Here is a 24,343-nt window from a genome sequence, read left to right on the forward strand (position 1 = left end):
AAAGAAATAAGAATATATATATATATATATATATATATATATCAAATCTATGAACAAAATCGTGATTTTACATATCCTTGATATTTAATTTTTCTTATTTTTTAGTGGTATTAAAACAAACTTTTATTTTTTATGCTGCCAAAAATTGGATGGTTGATGTAGACTATCTTTGACCATCACCATGTACAAGAAATTGAACAAGAGACGTTTGGAGGACCCGAGGTGTACTCCAGGGATTGCTCCGATACCTAAATTAGGCACTGTGGAAGGATAAGATTGCAACAGTAAAAAAGAGTGGATGAGAATGTGATGTTTAGCTTCTCTCTAAATGTCCCTTCTATAGTCGAGGATGACATGCTCTTATTAAATTTGACACTTATTTGCTAGTTTTTTTATGGTGGGAGGTTTGATCTTGGTTTAATGGTAATAATTTGGAAATTAATTGCAGAACTTTGATTTTCGCCTTTCATTAATTTGTTTTCCCAATCTTATTTTTATGTCATATCAATTGTCCCCCACCTTTACTCTTGAGTCAAAGAAATTTAGTTCAAAAACTCAAGAGTCTGCTTTTTGCCGATGGCTTTAGCTCAATCTAAGTGGTTTTGTGTGTTATTTGAGAAAATCAAGGCTCAATCATTTTTTGTAAGTTTTTACTCAAACCATGTGACTCATTCTAGGCCAACCAGCTCAATCCAAGCTACTGAGTTTGGCTCAATTTATGCTAATTGAAGGGTTTGTGGCTCAATTTGAGACAATTAAAGGGGCTTTGGCTCAATTTGAGCCTTTTGAGGGTTGATTAGCTCATCTGAGCCAAATTGAAGAATCTTTGACCCGCTTAATAAGGTTCCCACTCAATCAAAGCCATGTAAGGGGGACCTAAAACCTTGTATAATCATGGAATTTAATGTTAGTCTTTTTCCTTTATCTCAAGAGTTGATCACTTTTTGGCTCACTTTGAGTCGGTTCAATTCGATTTGAGCTAGTTCACCCACTTTTGGCTCAATTTGAGTAGTTGTTTTGTCTACTAAATAGCTTCTTTTATCTACTAAGCAACTCTTATGTTGAGCAAATTCTATCTATGAGCAATTCTATCTTCTGAGCAGCTATTTTATCTGCTGAGTAGTTCTTTTATCTGCTGAGCAGCTTTTTTATCTATTGAACAACTCTTCTGCTGAGCAACCCTTTAATCTACTGAACAGCTCTTCTGTTAAGAAGATTCTATTTGCTACACAACTCTTATATCTTCTAAGTAGCTCTTTTATCTGCTGAGTAGATTCTATCTGCCAAGTAACTCTTTTATTTGCTGAGCAATTCTTTTCTTGAGTAGATTCCATTTGCTGTGCAGCTCTTTTATTGAGCATATTATATCTCCTGCGTAGCTCTTTTATCTGATAAGCAATTCTTTTATCTGCTAAGCAGTTCTTTTATTTGCTGAGCAATTTTATCTGCTGAGCATTTGTTGTATTTGTTGAGCATATTCTATCTGCTGAACCATTCTTTTATTTGTTGAGCATATTCTATCTATTGAACCATTTCTTTTAGGATTGAGTCGTGCTCACTCCTAGGTTGCCTCATGAGTAGTGCTCATCAAGTGGGGCATGTTTTTAGGCCTCATAAACGATGATCATCAGATGAGCCATTCTTTGTGAGTCATGCTTACTCTTGAGCTGCCTCATGAGTTGTGCTCATCAAGTGGGCATGTCTTCGGGTCTCATGAGTGGTTCTTGTTAGATGAGCCTTTCTTAGTGAGCCATGCTCACTCTTGAGTTGCCTCATGAGTTGTGCTCATCAAGTAGGCATGTCTTCGGGCCTCATATATAGTGCTCATCAAATGAGTCATTCATAGTGAGTTGTGCTCACTCCTAAGTTGCCTCATGAGCGGTTCTCATAAGATGGGACATTTTCGATGAGTTATACTCACTCTAGGGTTGAGTCATAAGTTGTGCTCATCAAGTGGGCAATGTCTTCAAAATTTTTCTTAGCGATGAAGTCAACTAAGACATGTGTCTTAATTGCAAGTATGGGCTTCTAATGGATATCAAATTCCCTCAATTCAACTAACCACTTCATCATCCTTCCTGATAACTCTAAGCGTTGGAGAGTTTGTTTCAAAGGCATGTTGGTCAATGTGGTAGATTTGTGCACTTGGAAGTAGGGTCTCAGTTTCCTAGCTATGGATAGGACTACGAAGGCAGCTTTCTCTGCTGGCGAGTAATTGATCTCTACTCCCCATAACACCTTGCTTGTGTAGTATATTGGATTTTGTTATCTACCTTCTTCTCAAACCAAGATAGAACTCACTACTTAAATATCTCACCCTTCTAAGTAGGATTTGCACTTCTTTCTTAGTCTATGCAGCATGCATCTCCATTAGGACCTGGAATTTGTCAGGATTTACCTCTATCCCTCTATGGGTCACCATGAACCCTAGGAACTTTCCTACTGACATGCCAAATGCACACTTGGTGGGATTTAGTCTCATCCCACACTTACAAAGTAATTCAAATATTATCCTCAAATCCCTCTCATGAACATCGAATTTTAAACTCTTACCAACATGTCATCCACACAAGTCTCCATAGCATTTTCTAAGAGATCTTTGAAAATCTTATTCACCAACTACTAGTAAGCCGCCCCATTTGACTTATTCACTAGCACCACATTACTAAGTCATTCAGGTTAGTGAACCTCCCTGATGAATTTAGCTTTTAAAAGCTTCATTACTTCCTCATCAATTACCTTGATTATCTAAAAAACAAAGCTCATCTTCTTTGCTTCACTAGGCGATGACAAGGATCACTTAGAGCTTGTGTTCAATAATTGTCGGATCAATCCTAGGCATGTCATCAACAGACCGAGCAAAAATTTCTACATACTCCTGTAGTAATCTCAAAAGTTCTTTCTTCAAAGAGTCTCACAACTGGGCCCCAAATTGGACACACTTCTTTTACTTTTCTTCCTTTAAAGGGATGTTGATTAAATCCTCAACTAGTGTACTGACTTGAAGGTTTGCACTCCTTACGTCTAGGTCTTCTAAGATCAAAGCCTCTTGGCCTTCTAACCTACCCTTTAGGGTCATTACATAACAATTGCGAGCTGCCGTCAGGTCCCCTCTTATCTCCCTTATTCTGTTCGAGGTTATGAATTTAACCTTCAAGTGGTAAGTGGAAATGATAGCTCGAGCTGCATTAAGTGTGGAACGCACCAATATTACATTGTAAATGCAAAGATGGTCCACCACCACGAAGTTTGTCATGAGAGTGATTTGTTGCGGTAGCATTCCTATTGTCAATTGGAGAGTGATTGTGCCAAACGGGTGAATCACATCCCCTACAAATCCAACTAAAGGTGTTGAAATGAAATTCAAGCATTCTACCCCTATCTCTATTTCCTGTAAAACCAACCAGAAAATTACGTTTGCTGGACTTCCATTATCCATCAATATCTTTCTTACCAGATAATTGGCAATGAGTAATGACACTACCAGAGCATCATCGTGTGGCTATTTAATGCTTCTCATATCTTTTTAAGTGAAGGTAATAACCTCATCCTACCACAATTTTTTCTGACTCTACACATGGTTATCAACCAAGAAAGTTTGCTTTGCAAACCTTTTCCTTGCTCCTTTACTATCTCCTCCATTAGCTGGTCCTTTCAAAATCTCAACAATCTCTCCTACAACCTACTCTTCTTTTTAAGTAGCTTCTGGTTTTTGCTGATTACATGCCTTGGCTCGACAATCATTCTCTTTTACAAATTTTGACAAGTGTTTTAATTGTATCAGAGCTTCAATTTCATATTTCAGATGGACACAGTCCTCTGTATCATGCCTGTGGTATCTATGAAACCTCCAAAACTTTGATGTGTTTCTTTTGTATGATTGGGTCCGCATAAGTTCTCCTTCAAACTGCTAGATGGTTTAATAATTTCTTGCTTTTTACCTTCGTTGATTACTTCATCAATGTCAATCAAGTTCTTCCTTTTCAAATTGGTCTTGCTCCTTCTTGTGGTGATAACCTCTTCTAAATTGATATACTTTTGGGCTTGTGTCATCAACCCACCCATATTGACTTGGGGCTCCTTTCCCGACAAATTTAAGAAATCCCCTAGTTGAAGAGCTATTGTCAAAGCCGCTATCACTATCCCATGATCTAAGTTTTGGATTTTTAAAGTTGCACTGACAAAGCAATGCATGAACTCCTTTAATGTTTCTTTCTACCCTTGAACAAGACTCATTAAGTTGGGTGAAGTTTTTTCCATTTTTTAACTACTGACGAAATGCCCTATAAATTGTTGCTTCATCAGTGAAAAGGACCTAATTGAAAAGAGCTTTAGAGTTCGCTACCACGCCCTAACATTCCCCTTTAGAGTCATTGCAAATGCTTGACACATACATGATTGCATCAGGCGCACCTTGTAATTGCATCAATGTTGTGTAAGTGTCAAGGTGGTCTAAAGGATCTAACAACCTATCACACCCTTTAATGTTAGGCATCTTAAACTTACTTGGCAAAGGAATCTCCATGACCTATTTTGTCAAAGGAGGGGGGGGTCTGACAATTTGGTTGGTGTCTCCCCCACGGAGGGATGGTTGCGCACCTCCTTCACTAGTCTCTCTAGTTGGTCAATTTTCCTAAACTTTTCCTCAAGCTTTTGGGATCACTGCTCATAAATACCCACACTGTTAGCATATTTATCTTTTTATTCAGGTCTAATACCTTTACAACGACTTCTTGTGGTATCATCGCCTTCCCACTGCGTGCTGCTTCTATCTGGGTGGCTACTTGAGCACGCTCTATATAATCCCTTTTTTTTTTTTTATGCAGGATTATACAGAATATGTCTTGCTCCCTCTTTTGGAAAGCCAAAAATTCACATTAGTTGTTTGCTAGGGCGGAATGAATCAATTTGGGTGATTGATCCCCCAACAACAAGTTTTGTCTTGGAATTATACTACACAATCATGGTCAAAGATAAAAATCCTCTTGTTTCCCATAGATGGCACCAACTATTGTTGCAAAAATTGGCTGGTTGATGTAGATTAATTTTGACCATGACCACCTGCAAGTAATCGAACAAGAGGCTTGAAGGACTTGGAGTATACTATGGGGGATTGCTTCAATGCCTAAGTCAAGGACTGTGAAAAGATAAGATTGCACCAGTCAAAAAAAGTGGATGAGAATGAGATGCTTACCTTTTCTCTAATGTCTTTTCATAGTTGGAGATGACACATCCTCTATTAAATTTGACATTTATTTGCTAGTTATTTTGATGATAGGGGGTTTCATCTTAGTTTAATAGTGATAATTTTGAAATTAATTGCAAAACCTTAATTTTCACCTTTCATTAATTTTTTTTTTTCAATCTTATTTTTATGTCATATCAATAGTATTTAATAGAGAAGTAATATATAAAGGAAAATAAGTCTCCTTTGTTGTTTTTTTGTCCCACATTGGTAGAATAGTTCCACATTAGTATAAAAGGTTGTTTTGAATTTATTATATTATATGTCCCACATTGGAGAGAAGTGTTTTTTGGACTTAAAGTTGAAATTATATAAAGATCTCAACTCTTCATTTGTAAAACACACCTCAAAGTTGTACTTTGTCAAGAAGTAGTAGATTAATCATCGGCGCCCGAGGACGTAGGTAATTTTATACCGAACGTCGTAAATTTCTTGTCTTATTTTTTTTACTGTTTTATTATTAGTTTTTGCATTGCTTTAATTTCTTATATATTCAATAGCAATAGTTGTAGTATTGGTGTTTGGCACAAGTGGGGTGCTCGGCACAACAATTGGTATCAGAGCTAAGTTGAATAGTATTGATACAGAGGTGTTCCTCTGTTAGGATCCTTCATTCCACGTTTGATGCCTAAGAAAAACCTTATCTAAGCGAGTGCTCAGAGACCATTGCGGGTCAGTCGCTCCCTGGAGGTCGGCCTGGTCAAAGTGGAATTTCATAGAATAAAACAGAGTAGACACAATTGGTACGTACTATTCATCCTAGGTCTTTTGCTTTGTTGGTTGCTATTGAATATATAGAAGATGGCAGAAACTAGTGCAGCAGTAGAAAAAACTCTGTCCACACGAACTCCAACCTCTTTGGCTTCGACATCATCATCGAAGACGATAGCTAATGCTCGGTTTGAGGTGGAGAAATTTGATGGTACCAATAATTTTGGTATGTGACAATGCGAGGTGATGGACATCTTGTATCAGCAAGAACTAGATATTGTTTTGGATGATAAACCAGTAGATATGGGTGACAGAGATTGGGAAAAGATCAATCGTCAGGCATGTGGTACGATTCGTTTGTGTCTCGCCAAAAATCAGAAATATTGTGTTATGAGAGAGACATCTGCAAAAAAATTGTGGAAGACATTGGAAGATACATTTATGACCAAGAGTTTGGAAAATCAGCTCTATTTGAAAAAGAAATTGTTTCGCTTTCAGTATCAACTACGTATTTCGATTAATGACCACATAAATGCTTTCAATAAATTTTGGCCGATTTGTTAAATTTGGATGAAAATGTGAAAGATGAGGATAAAGTCATATTGTTACTAAATTCTCTCCCTGATGAGTATGAACATTTGACCACCACTTTATTGTATGGGAAAGATAAAGTTACTTATGATGTTGTTTGTACTGCATTGATTAGTACTGAATGCAGAAAGAACGATCAGAGGGTCCATTAAGAAACAACAGAAGCACTAACAATAAGGGGACGTTCTCAGAGTCGTATGCTTGGAAGGAAGAGTAAATCTCATGGGATGAGTAAATCTCATGGGAGACCTGCTAAAGATGAATGTGTCTTTTTTCATGAGAGAGAGCATTGGAAGAAAGATTGCCCTAAATTATAGCAGAAGAACAAGGGCAAAGCACATTCTAATACCACTATAGCCAATGATGATGGAAGTAGGTCAGATTTTTCTCTTGTTGGAACATCTTCGTCACATTATTTTGGTGAGTGGATTTTTTATTTTGGTTGTTCCTATCACATGTGTCTCAATAGGGAATGATTTTCTAATTTTGAAGAATTAGATTGTGGGATTGTTTTTATGGGAAATGATAATACTTGTAAAACAACTGGAATATGATCAATACAGTTGCAATGTCAAGATGGAACTATTAAGACCTTGACTAATGTTAGGTATGTTCCAAGCCTAAAGAAGAATCTGATTTCATTGGGTGCCTTAGAATCTAAAGGGTTCACTATCACTTTGAAAGATGAAACCTTAAAGATTAAATCAGGTGCACTGGTGGTGATGAAAGGAATAAGGAAAAACAGCTTGTATTATTTACAATGTAGTACAGTTATTGGCTCAGCAGCTATTATTTCTAATAAAGATGTAGGTTCAGATACAACCAAGTTATGGCATATGCGATTAGCACATGCAGGAGAAAAATCTTTACAACAATTAGCTAAGCGAGGTTTGTTAAAGGGTGCAAAGGTGTGCAAACTTGAATTTTGTGAGCATTGCATTCTGGGAAAACAAACTAGAATGAAATTTGGCACAACAATCCATCAAACTAAAGATATTTTAGACTACATCCATACAGATGTATAGGGGTCCACAAAAAAGGCTTCGTTGGGTGGTGTGCATTATTTTGTCACTTTTGTTTATGATCTTTCTAGAAGAGTTTTGGTGTATTCTATGAAACATAAAAATAAAGTGTGTGATATTTTCCTTAAGTGGAAAAAATTAGTTGAAACTCAAACTGGCAAAAAGATTAAATGGCTCAGATCAGATAATGGAGGTGAATACACGAGTGACCCGTTTATGAAGGTATGTCAGTATGAAGGTATTGCTCGACACTTCACAGTTCGAAATACACCACGGCAGAATGGGGTGGCAGAGCGCATGAATTAGACTTTGCTGGAGAAAGTTCAATATATGTTGCCTAATGCTGGGTTAGACAAAAGGTTTTGGGCTGAGCCTGTTAGATACGCGTGTCATCTCATCAATCATCTACCATCATTTGCAATAGGAGGAAAACACCCTATGAAGTATGGTCTTGAAAGCCTACTAGTGATTATGATTCTTTACATGTTTTTGGTACTATAACTTATTATCATGTTAAAAAATCTAAGTTGGATCCAAGAGCCAACAAAGCAATATTCCTGGGGATAAGTGCAGGAGTTAAAGGATATCGTCGTTGGTGTCTAGAGACAAAAAAAATGATTTTAAGCAGGGATGTGACTTTTGATGAACTTGCGATGATGAAAAAAACAATACGCAAAGAGTCACGAGTTGAAGAGAAGACCAATGGTACTCAACAATAGGTAGAGGTTGAGAGAATTTTGGGAAAGTGAGAAATGAGACTACACAAGGTAACTCTCCAATTACGGTAGGGAATAGTGTGCAAGAAGAGGAGATTTCAATTCGAGAACCTTCACAGCAACAAGAATCAATTATTTCTCAAAGGCTACGACGAGAAATTCGAAAACCTGCTCGGTATACTGATATGGTGGTCTATGCACTTCCAGTTGTGGATGATAATGTTCCTTACACTTTTAAAGAAGCAATGGGGAACTCTAAATCAGACAAGTGGAAAAAAGCAATGGATGAAGAAATGCAGTCTCTTCATCAGAATCAGACTTGGGAGCTAGCCCAGCTACCCAAGGGTAAGAAAGAAATTGGTTGCAAATGGGTTTATGTAAAGAAAGAAAGATTTCCAGATGCAAATAATGTTCGCTTCAAAGCTAGATTGGTAGCTAAGGGCTATGCACAGAAGGAAAGCATTGATTATAATGAGGTATTTTCTCCAATTGTTAAACATTTTTTGCATTGATTATAATGAGGTATTTTCTCCAGTTGTTAAACATTCTTCCATTCGAATTTTGTTGGCTTTGGTAGCACAATTTGATCTTGAACTAGTTCAACTCGATGCAAAAACTGCATTTTCACATAGTGATTTGGAAGAGGAAATCTATATGACTCAGTTATATGGATTTTAGGTTGCAGGAAAAGAAAATTGGGTATGTAAACTTGGTAAATCATTGTATGGTTTAAAACAGTCTCCAAGACAGTGGTACAAACGATTTCATCAGTTTATAATGGGTCAGAAGTACATCAGAAATAAGCATAATCATTGTGTTTATTTTCGCAAACTACAAAATGGATCTTTTATATATTTACTCTTGTATGTTGATGATATGTTGATAGCTTGAAAGAATAGGGAAGAAATCAACAAGTTGAAAAGTCAGTTAAATCAAGAGTTTGAGATGAAAGATCTTGGTGAAGCAAGGAAGATACTTGGCATGGAGATTCGCAAAGACAGAATGAGAGGAAGAGTTAGTTTGTCTTAGAAACAGTATTTGAAGAAGGTAGTACAGAGTTTTGGCATGTCTGAGCAGTCAAAACCAGTAAGCACTCCTCTTGCTCCTCATTTCAAACTTAGTGTGACTTTATCTCCTAAATCAGATGAGGAATGTAACTATATGTCACAGGTTCCTTATGCAAGTGTTGTTGGTAGTCTGATGTATACAATGGTTTGTACTAGACCTGATATTTCACAAGTTGTTAGTATGGTGAGAAGGTATATACATGATCCGGGTAAAGGACATTGGCAAGCTGTGAAATGGATTTTGAGATATATTATAAATACGATTGATGTTGGTATAGTATTTAAGAAAAATAATACTATTGATCAACGTGTTGTTGGATATGTGGATTCTGATTTTGCAAATGATTTGGATAAACATCGATCAACTACTAGATATGTTTTTACATTTGCTAATGGTCCGATGAGTTTGAGGTCTACCTTACAGTCTACCATTGCCTTATCTACAACAGAAGCAAAGTACATGGCAGCTTCAGAGGCTGTTAAGGAAGCTATTTGGTTGCAGGGTTTACTTGAAAATTTAGGAGTTGTTCAGAAGCACATTGTTGTGTTTTGTGATAGCCAGAGTGCTATTCATTTGGCAAAGAATCAAGTCTACCATGCATGAACGAAGCACATCGACGTTTGGTTTCATTTTTTGTGGGATATTATTGATGGAGGCAAGATACTTCTTCGAAAAATTGCTACAACTGAAAATCCCGCAGATATGTTGACCAAGATTGTGACAACAATCAAGTTCAAACATTTTTTGGACTTGATTAATATCCTGCACGTCTGAAGATTTTGGAAGGCGCCGATGATGTGGAACTCCAGAAAATGTTGGTGACTGAAAAATTTGTTGAATTTATCGTCAAGATGGAGATTTGTTTTTTTTTTTTTTTTTTTTGTCTCACATTGATAGAATGGTTCCACATTAGTATAAAAGGTTGTTTTGAATATTTTATATTATTTGTCCCACATTAGAGAGAAGTGTTTTTTGGACTTAAGGTTGAAGTTATATAAAGAGATCAACTCTTCATTTGTAAAACACACTTCAAAGTTATACTTTGTCAAGAAGTAGTGGATTGATCATCTACGCCCGAGGACGTAGGTAATTCTATACCGAACCTCATAAATGTTTTGCCTTGTTTTTTTTACTGTTTTATTATTAGTTTCTACATTACTTTAATTTCTTATATATTCAATAGTAATAGTTGTAGTATTAGTGTTTGGCACAAGTGAGGTGTCCAGCACAATATCCTTATTTTCTTTTCTTTTCCCTAAGAAAAATTATTGATCCAAATGGACCTTTAAGCAAAGCAGATCGTGCTATTTTGCTAACAGTGGGTTCATTGTGAAAGGTTGTTTGCTAAACTGGAGAAAAAAAAAAATCTCTACTTCAAAGTTAGAATAACTTCCCTACTCTCGATTGCTTCCTCCTCCCAAGCTCCATCAGAGTCGAGATTTACTTGCACATTTTGCTGGCATGAGGTCACTTTGGCCTCCTTCCAGAAAGAGTAAACCATCAAGGCATGATCAAGCTTCCGGTCTTCTTCTAGACATATTTATTCACCAAATCCATAAAAATCTTCAAAAGAAAAATGAAAATCAGTGCATTTATTTTCAAGTAGACGAGCAGTTCACTACTTCTCTTTCCACATAAATTGATTTTGAGTTTGCAGATAAAAAACTGCGTCAATATTCCCATCCGAACCAAAGAAAAAATTACCTTAATTAGCTTCTAGATTACAAGCTGCATGGCTCTCCAGGTCTCCTTGTTGGCAGTGTGTGTAGAAAATCATAGGCTAGAGGAAAGTCACCATATGGGCTCTGCACCAGTACAAATCCAATCAATTCAAAAAGAGAGGAGCCACACCAGAAAAATGTCACGCAGGCTCCACTTTATATTGAAATTTATCCAAATTCATTCAAATTCAAATCGAAGGTCTGAAATCTATGTTTCCAAATACAGTGGTAATGTATTCCTAGAGTTTTATCTCAAGGAAAAAAAATTCAAGGAGCAAATTTATGACTTCACTGAGTTTTTAAGACGTGAAGTACTAATGACTTTTTGGTGTGCTAATAGCACCTTGTTTTCGGAAATTATCTTTCAAGTCACACCAGTAACCTTATGTTTGGATTGTAGAATGAAATATGATAAAAATGAAATCAAATAAAAATGTGAATGGCAGCATGACAAAATAAAGTGATAAATTTAATTTCGCTCGATTCTAATTCCATTCCTATATAGTAAACATGTAAATTGACAATGCTCCAATTGCTTCAACTCCACCCTTATTGTGCCCAATCAATATCACACTAGCCATATCCCCAATAGATCTCCTCAATGTTCAGCTTCAACTCCCATGCGTTATGCTCCATCCATGACTTCATATGAGAGGTAATAGAGAAGTAATCTATGATAACTTAAACTAAATTTTTTATTAAAAAAAATTCACAATTAACAGTCAATGCTATGTGTCACGGACCCCCAAAATGGGACTCAAGTAAGGACCGTGTGGCACTCGTTGAGAGCTCTCCCTCGACAAGTCAGCCAAATCTCACACGTTCAAGCCCGCAATCACGAGCACCTGGTGAGTCTCAATACTCAAGAAAACCAAGGAACAATAGGATATCACATGAGCAATATATTCTTATACACCGAATAAGACTATAACAATCAGAGACATCACAATCCAAGGCAACAAAATACCACAATGAAAAGGACTACTTGTATTATTCAACTACAAGAGAATAATCATACAAACGATAACACAGATAATCATATATTCATTCCAAATCCCTGAAGAATACAATTATAGCAGTGTCTCTCTCCCCTTTTTCCTCATTACATTGTCACTCCCTAACATCCTCCCCCACTCATTTTATCGACATCCTCGTCGATGTGTTGTAGAAGGTCGTATCACTCTTCTGATGTCGAAGTTGATGTCATTATCTTCAAATTTCTGAAATCTTCAATCTTCTATATGGCATGCTGAAGGTTTTCTGCCTTTTTCCAACTATTCTCTTCTTCCCCCAGCCCCAGCCACTGAACTGGAAATTGTTGTTGTTGACGACCTTCTGCATTGACGACTTTATCTGCAATGATCTCCTAGACTTCTTTGTTGATAGGCTGCTTTCTGAAAATTGTTGATCTCCTTAGCTTTTGTCGGTGCGGATCTGCTTCATCTATGTGGAATGACTTTAAATTGCTTACATGAAACATAGGATGGACTAGACGTCTGTGGCTTTTCATCCACTCGGGTTGCTCAAGCCGATAAGATGCATGTCCCACCTTCTCGATCACTCTAATTGGACCCTCGTAACGGCGTAACAGCCTTTTATCCTTGCTACGAAGAAATTGAAATGTTTCCGGTGACACTTTTACAAGAACCAGATCTCCAGCTTCAAATTATTGTGGTCGTCTCCCTTTGTCAGCCCATTTCTTCATGCATTTTGATGCTTTTTCTAACTGAACTCGAGTGACTTCGATGTTTTGCAACCAATTTTTCGTGAATTGGTATGCTTTTGGGCAATTGCCTTTGTATGGACCATCCAGAGTGTGCGGGAGAGTCGGTTGTTGACCTGTCACGATCTCAAAAGGGCTTTTATTAGTCGCAGAAGATTTTATGGAGTTAAAACAGAATTATGCCATGTCCAATAAAGTAACCCAATTCTTCTTATTGGAGTTAACGAAATGTTGCAAGTATTCTTCTAACATCCCATTAAAACGTTCGGTCTAACCATCTGTCTGTGGGTGATAGCTGGTGGACAGATTAAGGTTTGAACCCATCAAGTGAAAGAGTTCACCCCAAAATCCCCTCGTAAATCTAACATCCCTATCACTGATTAGACTTTTTGGAACACCCCAATATTTCACCACATGCTTGAAGAATAGCTGAGCTGTCTTCTCTGCTGAACATGGTTTCGAGACTGGTACGAGAGTAGCATACTTTGAGAATCGATCAATCACCACCAAAATTGTGTCATACTCCTCTACTTTTGGCAACGAGGAAATAAAGTCCAAAGAGACACTCTCCTATGGCCTGGCAAGAACAAGCAATGGCTCCAATAAACTTGAGGTTTTCTTTCTTTCTACCTTGTCTTGTTGACAGATCAAGCAAGTTTTGGTATAACTCATCACATCATCTTGCATATTCGGCCAATAGTACCCCTGTGTAATCAATGCCTAAGTTCTTCGCCATCCTAGATGACCAGTCCACAACGTATCATGACACTCTTTTAGTAAGGTTTTCCTCAACTTTCTAGCTTTGGGCACATAGACTCTCCTGCCTTTAGTCATAATCAGTCCATCTTCTACCCAGAATTGTCGAGTCTTCCCTTCTTCTATTAGTGTGCTCAGGGACTGCACCTGCTGGTCTGTACTTAAATGTTCCTTGATAAGATTCTTCAAAGATAACGACACTCTACTAGTTGATATATGACTGATGAGTTTCAATGCTGCCAATTCGGTTTTTCTACTTAAAGCATCGGCCACTTCATTTGTCTTCCCTACTTTATATTCAAAATCAAAATTAAATTCAGCTAGCTTCTCCTGCCAACAAGCTTGTTTTGACGTTAGTCCAGGTTGTGACAAAAAGTGAGTAACTGCCACATTATCGGTTTTTACCACAAATTTGGACCCTAAGAGATAGTGCCTCCACACTCGAAGATAGTGTACCACTGCAACAAGCTCCTTTTTCTGTGCTGTATAGTTCCGTTCGGCACCTGATAATTTTCTACTTTCAAAAGCAACTAGATGCCCTTCCTGCAAGAGAACTCCCCCTAATGCAAAGTCTGAGGCATCTACTTGCACTTCAAATAGTTTTGTCACATCAGGAAGGATTAGCACAAGATCTCCTACAATCTTTTCCTTTAATTCAACGAATGCTGATTGGCACTCTTTTGACCACCCCCATGGTACCCCCTTCCTCATTAAATTTGTTAACAATACAACTCTTCTAGAGTACCCCTTTATAAATTTTCGATAGTAGTTGGCTAGACCCAAGAAAGATCGCAGTTCTCTAACGGATGTTGGTGCTCGCCACTCCTTGATAGTTTTTACTTTAGCTGAATCCATCCGTATCGGGCCCTCCTCAATGATATGCCCCAAGAATTTAATATGCTTTTCAGCAAAAACACACTTCTCCCCTTTTACATATAACTAATTTTCTTTGAGTTTTTGAAAAACCTTCCGAAGATGATCTTTATGTTCTTCTAAAGATGCGCTGAAAACCATTATGTCATCAAGATAAATAACCACAAACTGATCAAGGTACTCCCGAAAAACCTAATTCATTAGAGAACAAAAGGTAGCGGATGCATTTGTTAGCCCCAAAAGGCATGACAAGGAATTCAAATGCTCCATACCGGGTGACACAAGTGGTCTTCGGTTCATCTCCCTCAACAATGCGCACTTGATGATATCATGACCTCAAGTCCAGTTTTGTGAAATATCTAGTTGTACTTAACTGGTCAAAAATATTAGCAATCAATGGAATGAGATACTTGTTGCGCACCGTCACCTTATTAAGAGCTCGATAATCTACACACAAGCGCAAACTATCATCTTATTTCTTCTGAAATAACACTGGGGCCCCAAAAGGTGCTTTTGAAGGACGAATGAACTCTGCTGCAATAAGATCATTCAGTTGCCTTCTAAGTTCAGTTAACTCCGATGGTGCCATTCGATAAGGGGCACGTGCAAGCAACTTTACTCCTGGCAAAAGTTGAATTTCGTGGTCAATCTGTCGTCGAGGTGGTAAAACCCTCGGTAGCTGTTCCAGGATCACCTCCTTGAACTCTTCTAAAACTTCCTTAATCTCAAGTGGATATTTCCCTACCTCTGCATCATCTAAGACTATCGGTAGAACCACGAAAGAAGATTCTCCTCTTTTTACTCCATTTTTGAATTGGAGAGCTGAAAGCAACTTCCTCTCATCGAAATTGTTGTAGGCTGCAGGGACCGCGCAAGGTGCACTTCCCATTATCACAAGACAATCCGCAGTTGGGATCGGCATTGAACGTGTCACTTTAAGAAAATTCATCCCCAATACCACATCAAAATCGTCAATGGGTGCCACAGTGAAATCAATTGTTCCAAACCATGATCCCATTTGGCATGCCACTTTAGGTGCCACCCCCACCGTGGTTAACGCTTGAGAATTCACTGCTTTTAACTTGCCCACATCCTTATCTACTTACAATTCTAACCGTTGAACTTCAAAATCAACAATGAAATTATGGGTGACCCCTGTATCAATCATGGCCTTGATTTTCTTTCCATTCAAAAGTAGATCAACGTACATTAGTCCCTTCTCCTGAGACTTGTTGTTAATTACTTGACGCTCTAATGCCCCCAAAAATCTCAATACTCCTACCATATTCGGTTGTTCTTCCGGGGTTGCTGTCAGGGTTTCAGTTTCCTCTTGAAGGGCCTTTATAGCATTTAAAGCCTTACGTTCAGGGCACTCCACCACTCGATGTGGTCCCATGCAAAGAAAACAAGAGATCGGTCGACACTCTCCACCCCCCGTTCGTCCGCCCCTCCACTCCTTAACCATGGGCGCTCTTTTATCTTTCCAAAAACTATTTATCTCCCTATCCCTTCCCTCATTTGTAGGCTTATACACTTTACTGGTTCTGGAATCATTATTGGAGGACGTAGGGAAATTCCGCTTCCCATAATTATCTCAAAAATCATCCAACCGTTCAGCAGCAGCGAGGGCAGAAGAGAGATCACCAGCACCTTGCCGACACAATTCATTCCTTGGCCATGTCTTCAAACCCTAAAGAAAATAAATTAGTTTGTCTGATTCGGTCATGTCTATAATGTCCAACATCAAGGTTTGGTATTCTCGTACATAGCTCCTTATTGAGCCAATCTGTTGCAATTCCATTACTTTGCACTTTGTTATGTACTCCACATTTTCGGAATAGAATTGAGTCATCAACGCCTGTTTCAACCCCTCTCATGTGTTGATAACACATCTATTGTGTTGAATATCATTCCATTTAATTCTCCACCACACTTTTACATCCCCTACCAGGCATATCATTACCAGATTTACCCGGTCCACTTCTAGATCCACTCGTGAGCACGTGAAGTAATACTCCATATCAAAGAAGAAATTATCCAGCTCCTTGGCATCTCGCGTACCCCCAAAACTTTTAGGTTCCGGTACCTTCAATCGAAAACTCTCAATGGGATCTACAACCGGCCTTCGTGCTATCTGTGCCACTGCATTCACTTTCACAGTGATCTCTTGTAAATCCCTTTGGACTTGGACCACCGCACTTTGGACATTGCCCATCTCCTTCAAATCTTCCTTCAAAGCCGTAATGGACTCCTTAACATCTTCTGCAAGGAAATCAAAATTATCCGTTAGCTCCCGTAAGGAGGCCTCAAGCTCTATTGGCTCTCCCCGTTGGGACGAAAGAGATGGCAATATGCCCTCAATATGTTCCAGCTTACTCTCAAAGGCTTCCAACTACTCGATACTCTTTTGAAAGACTACAAGCTCTCTTGGCCGTTTCTCTAGGAATTTCACATGTAGAATGAATTTTTCAAGTTCCTCAAGTCTCTCTACAACTTTTAATACTCTATAGAGATTTTTTCTAGGGTTTTCTTCAGCGGCCTCAAGCTTTGTTGGCACGCTTTTCTCTTTTATTAATGTTGCCACCAACCCTTAGAGTTCACCGCACGTTCTCTCCAGGGTTACAAGTTTCGTCTCAAGCGCCTCAATGCGCTCCACTTTTCCTGACTTGTTTCTCATATTACCACTCATGGTACTCGCACACACTGTGTTCTGATACCAACTGTCACGGACCCCCAAAATGGGACTCAAGTAAGGGCCGTGTGGCACTCGTTGAGAGCTTTCCCTCGACAAGTCAGCCAAGTCTCACACATTCAAGCCTGCAATCATGAGCACCTGGTGAGTCTCAATACTCAAGAAAACCAAGGAACAATAGGATATCACACGAGCAATATATTCTTATACACCGAATAAGACTATAACAATTAGAGACATCACAATCCAAGGCAGCATAATATCACAATGAAAAGGACTACTTGTATTATTTAACTACAAGAGAATAATCATACAAACGATAACATAGATAATCATATATTCATTTCAAATCCTTAGAAAATACAATTATAGCAGTATCTCTCTCCCCTTTTTCCCCATTACATTGTCACTCCCTAACACTATGCATTGTTGTGCTCTAGTTGATCTAGTTGGTTTTAGTAGAGGTTGGTCAAGTGAATTTACCAACAATCTATTAGACCGCTATGATTTTTTGCAATATGACATGTTAGTCCCATCCTTGGAAATAATCTCCTAGGGCGTCATGAATAATAATAATAATAATAATTCTCATATTTCAAAATTTTTAAATAATTACAAACGCCAACTTATTTTTCAATTTTCCAAGATATATGTAGGAAATCTAGAAAACAATAAAAAGATATTTTCTAACTGTTTTATACAAATTTGGAAAAACGAAAATAAGGCGGCATTTTTGTACTTGGAAAACTGGATATGGAAAATAATTCTTCAGGTAAGCAGAGCCTTAGCGTTGGCAAAATAAGGCTTTATTCACTTGCAGAGAAGAGTCTTATTTTCAGTTTTTCAAATGTTACAAAAATGTCCATATCAAAAATTGTAGTTTTATTGTTTTTAAGATTTCCTATAAATTTTGGAAAATTAGAAGACAAGGTGTCATCTTCATAACTGTTTGGAAATCTGGAAATGAAAAATAAATACTGCTTTCAGCAACTGCACATGCCCCAAGGTATTGTGATTGACAAAAAGGCTTCATAAATTAGCGATCACAATTTAAATGGCTATACCAGTTGCCAAGCGTACAAAATGAAACCAAATTTACTTGAGAGAAGGAGATCTCCACTGACCTGGAATTACCAAGTAAATAATTGAGTTGGGCAGTGTATGCTTTCCATTCCTGAAGAGCAGAACTTAAATGAACACAAGTAAAAATATGATTCATTAGGCATATTGACAAGACTGAATAAAGAAAACAGTACCAGGAAAACAGAAATTCAAAGAATAAAAAAAAAAAAGAGGAAAACTAGTTACCACTAAAGTGAACTGCATCCACACAAAAAGGAACTTGATAAAATGATACAGGAAAAAGGAATAAAGTGAACTGCATCCACACAAAAAGGAACTTGATAAAATGATACAGGAAAAAGGAACGACACTCATACTGGAGCTGCACAAATATCAAAGAATTTCCATAATCAAGTCATCTAGACTTGGCATAAATCATTTTAAGAGCTCAATAGACAAGCCACAAAATATGATCAACCAAAGATTTTATACACACTGAGGAAGAACTTTGTTAAAACAAATTGGAAATTATATCCACAAAACACACCACGGAAGCAACACATTCCAGTCTCACTGCGTATCAATTGAAGAGAGAATTTTAACCATCTCAATGAAGAGAAGGAAATTTTCTGCATGATTATTTCATGATATCTTGCCCAAATTCTATTTTGTCTAAAGCTAAAAGCCATACATTCACAATTACCAAACAAAAGATTGATCAGAATCAAGCACAGCTTCAGTGGAATACTTTTTGAACTCCACAAAAATCAATTGAATCCCTGATGAAAACCATAGGATGGTCATAACCAAAAAAAAAATAACACGTATTTATCAATATTTTCATAAAATTCAATTTTCAAAATACATGGCTAAATGGAGATCAAATTAGATTGGCACCTTACCCCTTGTAGCAATCCAGGAATCTTCATCCTTGACAGGAGCCCCCCAAGAACTACATACACAAAGTTGCAGGCACTCCATGTATAATGCTAAAGAGGCCAAAACAAGCACTTGCACAAATGTCAAACAAAACCAAGTAGAACATACAAAAACATATACTTTAGAATATACAATTGAAGGAGGATATCAATGTTTGCCATGGAAACAGAGATCATTTGCACTCTAATTGGTATAAAATATACTCCCATTTACCAGTGAACTCAAACTTGAGTGCATCTGATGTAACTAGAGACAACCCCAACAGGCCAACCCATTCTCAGGGCAAGTCTCAGACCAAATAATGGGATCTTCAGCCTCTTTGAAGAGAGATGAAGCAACTGCAAGATAGTAGATCAGAGGTAGCTAGGAAATTAGAAATAAACAGCATAATTTTGACAAACATCCTTGGGGGCAAAAGCATTAAAGAAGTGTCATTATATGACTACTATGACAGTTGAAAACAAGGAATCATCCCTCAATTAATTCAACAATATAAACTGAAGCTGTTGTTCAATGACACACAAAGGTTATGCACACACACATAGCAATTATGAAAAATAGAGAAAATTAAAAGAGAGAAGAACAATGAATTTATGAGGTTTGGCAATGTGCCTACGTTCATGGAGCCCCTGCGCAATTTCCACCATCATCAAACAAAAACTGCCCTTTCGTTTCAAACCTTGGCTACAATATATATATATAGCCCCATATAAAAAACCCCAATATGAGTCATAACTCAATAGAAGCCAACAAATGAATTGAAATGGACTGTCAAAATAGTTTTTTGGTCACTTCATTCAAGAATAAAAAATGTACATGCATACTGCAAGACTTCAGGTAAAGAAGAAGGGAGAATAATGATCTATAGGAATCTGAGAACAGTATCCTCTGCAGTAAAAACATAGGGCTCAAATGCAACCAAATGATATATATGCCAACCATCAAATATCAATAACTAAGTAACTTCAAGGTATGAGAGCTAGCCAGGATCAACATCTATATTTTTAAGGTATTTATGTGCATAAATGTTGCAAAGCTAAGAGCTCATTGATAAAATGAATGAATTGGCAGCTGATAATCATCCATTGATGAGAAAAGGCCAAGATGTTGAGAAAAAGACCTGTGTTCCACAAAACTCAAGAGGCCTAATAAGACAGCCTAGGATAAACATGGAAAACAGAGATGAAATCAAGCTGAATTCTAGAACACCTATGCCAAGCAACCTAAGTTCTATCTCATACCAATCCTTTCATATCAGTTATAGCAAGTCACATACACCTGAACACCATGCAGTTTCTCTCTAAATATATATATATATAAATTATATAATTAGTCTTGTAAATGGTTATTTGATACCCTTGCCTTTAGTGTTTAATACAGTACATATCCAGCTTGATTTGACTTGAATATCAAAAAGGAAAGACAAATTAACGAAATATATGCACTAGTTACACCTATGGGCACTGAACTTTTACCCTGTTTTTATTTGAGTTCTGATTTTCTTTCCCTATTAGAGCTATTAAAGTTCAAATCTGTTGCAGTGCATGGGACTGTCATCACACGGTAACAGAGACCTAAACACATCAAGAAGAAGCAACTACATGAATGATTTTAAAACTTTAATTCTATCCTATTTCAGGTATTGAACCTTTTCTTTTTCTTTAGTCAACTAGTCGCAGAAAATCATTGGTGAAATTTTAGGCCCTAATACAAAAAAGGGTTAAAAATTTAGTACCTAAAACAAAAACAAGATAAATGTTTAGTCCTCAGCAATACACCTGCCTCTTGTTTACATGTTAATGCCTTTTTGTGCATGTTGGTTGTATTTTCAAAGGATCCCACCAAAAAATTTTTGAAGCAACTTTATGACTTGATCAACAGATTTGTAAGGAGGTTGGGAGACTCTCCGCAGTCGTCAACTGATTTTCACCTTTGAATGAGAAGGAAACTTCCTCCGATGATTCTGAAGATGAAGAAAGAGTCACTGGGATTGTAAATCCAGTTTGCATTTCTCAAATCGTCTCAAAGGCTAAGGATATTTCAGATCTGAAACTGCAGAAGGTAAATTCAGATTTAAATTTGCAGAAGGCTACGGGAGTGGGTAATACTGCTTCCTGTTGCAAATCGAAGTTGGAGGAGGTAGATTCCAAGTCTCGCAGTGAAGAAGCTACTTCTGAATATGAAACTGAAAATGAATCAGATGGAGATTGTGAACAGAACCCAGGGTTTTCGTCCTCTGATGATCTGGATGGAAATGATGAAGAACAAATGGAAGGTACGTCCACTGATTGTGAATCTGAAGATTCTGAAGGGGATCTACCCGTTGGGAAGGAAAATTCCGTTGGTGTTGGTGCTGTTTCAGTTCGGTCTGGTGCGTGTACTTCAGGTGTGCATGCACCAGGTGTTCGACAAAATGACACTAAGGAACTGGGATTCAAAGTTCACTCGAGTAAAAAGGTTTGGGTGCCAGTCGTTCGTCCAAATGCTGCAAAGGGTGCAGCATCTGCAACGCAGGGTACAGAAGACTCTTTCGATGACCCAGATTGTGATGATGAAACTCAGGCTCGCCAGAATCTTGGAAAACAGAATGCTTTGGGTTTGAAAGAAATTTGCAGTAAAACGTTGGTTGGTCACAGTGGTGAGGCTGCTGCTGTTAGCACTGAGAAAATCAACACTACCAGAGTTACCTGTGCACCAAAAGCTCGACAGAACGACACAAAGGGAATTGCTGAAGGTAACAGTGGCACTGTTGAGTCTCTTGCTACTAGCGCACCAGGTGTTCGATTAAATGCTGCAAAGGGTGCTACTAGGGTGAATCCAAAGAATGCTAAGGGCAATGCAGGGGTTAGTATTAATTCTACTAAGCACCCTTCAGGTGTTCGGCCAAAAGATGGTAAGGACTTGGCAGGTGTCAGTAATTTGGGTGTTTGTCAAAATGCCACAAATGAAGGTGAAAAGGAGTTCTTCATGAAGGGGAACAAGGTCTCTTGGGCGGATTTATTTGCAAAAAATAGGCACCAACAGAATTGTGGTGTTGTTCCTAAATTTGCTACTGTTGGTAAAGAAGCTCAAATTGATGATGAAGACTTGGACAATACAAAGAGGGAGTGGGAACACAGCTTGGTGGGATTTTTTGCAGGTAAATTTCCAGGAAAAGCCGCCCTCAACCTAATTATTGAATCTTGGCATGCAAAGGTTGAAGTTCTCCACCATGTGAGTGATTGGATTATCTTTAAATTTTGTAATGAAGAGGACATAGTGCTTACAGGGGGGCCCTTACCTTGCATTTGGCCGTCCTCTGTTGCTTAAAGGGATGCCAGACTTGTTTCAGTTTGATATGGAGAGTCTGAGCATTCTCCCAGTTTGGATTCAGTTGAGAAATCTCCCCCTTGAACTTTGGTCTTTGAAGGCTTTGGGTAAAATTAGCTCTGTTGTGGGTACGCCTGTGTATGCAGATAAACTTACCACTAATAGGGAAATGCCTTCATATGCGAGGGTTTTGGTTGAGGTTGATGTTTCAAAGGACCTGCAGAAGAGTATCAAGGTTAGACTCTCTAATGATCGTTCATTCACCCAGGAGATTGTTTATGAAAATGTTCCTAAGTTCTGTTGTTACTATAAAACCCTTGGTCATGCTAAAAGAAATTGTAAAACCAAGAAGGAGAAGGAACAGATGGAAGCTAGGAAAGCTTGCCCGGGTGATGTCCAAGGAAAGAAGACCATTGAACCTGTTGTCACTGAACATGCTATAGTTAAGGGTATACAATCTGGCAATGATGCAGGCATCCCTGGTACTTCTAAGGCAGATGCAAAAGCACCTGCAAAGGACACAAGTTTGCATTTGAACGCCAAGGAAAGATGCACTGCAGTACGTTCCAAAAAGTAAGTGTTCTATTGGGTGCACTGCTGCGAACTCTACCATAGATTCTTCCTCTAAGCAAGGTAAAGATGAAATTGGAAAGAGTAAGGATAAAGGTAAAGTTTCCATTACTGATTCGCAAAATCATGGTGGTGAAGACTTTAGCAAAGATCCTCCCTCTTTGGAAGGTAAGGTTGTACTGGAAAAGATTAAGGATAAAGGAGATGCGCCCCTTGTGACTGCGGTTAGTGGCATAAATCAAGGGTTTGATATGGTACAAGGTTGAACTGTTCATCCTGTGGAAAGTAAGAATAGGAATAAGGGGCATGGTTTTAAATAAAGGTTGTGACCGTTACGTAACGGCTTACATAACGGTGTTTTGGGTTACTAATACCGTTACACACCGTGAAATCGGTGGGAAGAAAAATCACGGTCATAGCGACTGTTACGAACCACGACCGCTACGTAAAGGCCGCTACAGCCGTTACGTAACCGCTACAGGACTGTTACACCAAAAAAATATTTTATGTTTTACTTTTTCTTCTCACTTTTTCTCTCTCGTTCATAAATCATTCTCAATATACCAAGTCGCAAGAGGGAGAAAAGATTATAATGAGGGTGACAATGATACAAATTTTACTATTTCTTTATATATTCATAATAGATGCATTAATTAACAATTTCAAAATACTAACTTGTGAGGAAAATATATATATTTTTTTTATAATATTAATAATGTGATATTTATGTTCTTTATTTTTCAACTTCAACCTTCTTTCTTTTCTAGTTATTTTATATTTATATTATTCGTATGTCTTATGTGTCTAATAGATTAATGGAGTGTATAATGTATTTTGTTTTATCAATTAATTTAGCACACATAAGAATTTATCACAAATAAGAACAATGAGAAGTATAAATATGCACACACGTGTAATTTTCTATCAATGGTGGTTTAAAATAAATGTAAATTTGTTACCCTTACTAAATAACTTAGTTACTCGAACTAAAGGATCCAAAATACACTAAAATTCTTTTTATGAATGGCTAAAAGCTTAAAGCATGACAGTACGCTAATATGCACAAGGTTGTGTGTGTTTCAAAAAAATTCTCGGCCGTTACACCCACTTCCCGTTATGTAACATCCGCTACTCCCGCTTCTTGTTACACCCGTTACCGTTACATTACGAGATTTTTTCCTAGTTTTGTACTTGTTAAGCCTTTGTGTCCTGGGTATGCCAAGGTTTGATTGTACTTGCTTCTAGGTTCTTCCTAGTTTTGATTAGGAGCTTTGGCCTCCCTGCTCGGTATATGTTCAGAGTTTTCTCTACATATTCCTTTTGATCAATATAATTTATAATTTAC

Source organism: Malania oleifera, chromosome 6, assembly GCF_029873635.1.
Source record: "Malania oleifera isolate guangnan ecotype guangnan chromosome 6, ASM2987363v1, whole genome shotgun sequence".
NCBI lineage: Eukaryota > Viridiplantae > Streptophyta > Magnoliopsida > Santalales > Ximeniaceae > Malania > Malania oleifera.